This window comes from Geospiza fortis, unplaced genomic scaffold (genome assembly GCF_000277835.1).
Source record: "Geospiza fortis unplaced genomic scaffold, GeoFor_1.0 scaffold130, whole genome shotgun sequence".
NCBI lineage: Eukaryota > Metazoa > Chordata > Aves > Passeriformes > Thraupidae > Geospiza > Geospiza fortis.
The window spans coordinates 10741373-10742061 of record NW_005054300.1 but is presented as its reverse complement, the minus strand read 5'-3'; positions in this window follow the sequence as shown (position 1 = coordinate 10742061).

Sequence of the window (689 nt, the reverse complement as noted above, 5' to 3'; positions counted from 1 at the left end):
TGGATAGACAGAGGTCTATTTTACCCTAGCTGAGCCTTAAATTGATCTAGCAAAAGGTGTAGTTAGGAAAAAAAGCAATGCTGTACAGAGCTCCAGAGGGCAATCAAACAGGAGGCAATTAGTATGACTCTACAGCTTTGTCATAAATTGTATTTGTAAATCATAAAATTGGGCTTTTCCTGCATTCACAATATCAAGGAACCTGAGGAGACAGAGCTTATTTGTAAAGACAATAGTGCTTGAGAATGGAAAGGCAAGAAGGCTTGACCACAAACTGAAGGAAATCCGATATTCCTGATTTCACACCTTCTGAGGTGGGAGCACATGGCAGCACGGAGAAGCAACCTGATGGACAACGGCTCATCCCAGCAGGCTGTCCTGACCGAGGGACGGTGCTCCACCAAGGAGCACCGTGCCACGGAACGGGTGAGGTCCGAGTGGGAGTGTCACCCTGGGAAGGGCTGCTAGGGCGGCCGATGGCCCCAGCTGACCCGGCCGGACTGGCCCCATGCCCCGGGGGTGATGACCTTTCCAGGAGGCGGGAGGGCAGGAGGGACAGTGGGCGCTGCCTCCCACTCCCGGTCTGTCCCTCCCGTGCCGGGGTGCGCAGGAGGCTCCTCGTGTCCGCCGCCCGCTCGGGGGGTCCCGGGGGCGAGCACCGCGGCTTTTCCCCGCTGCTGTCCCCGCCC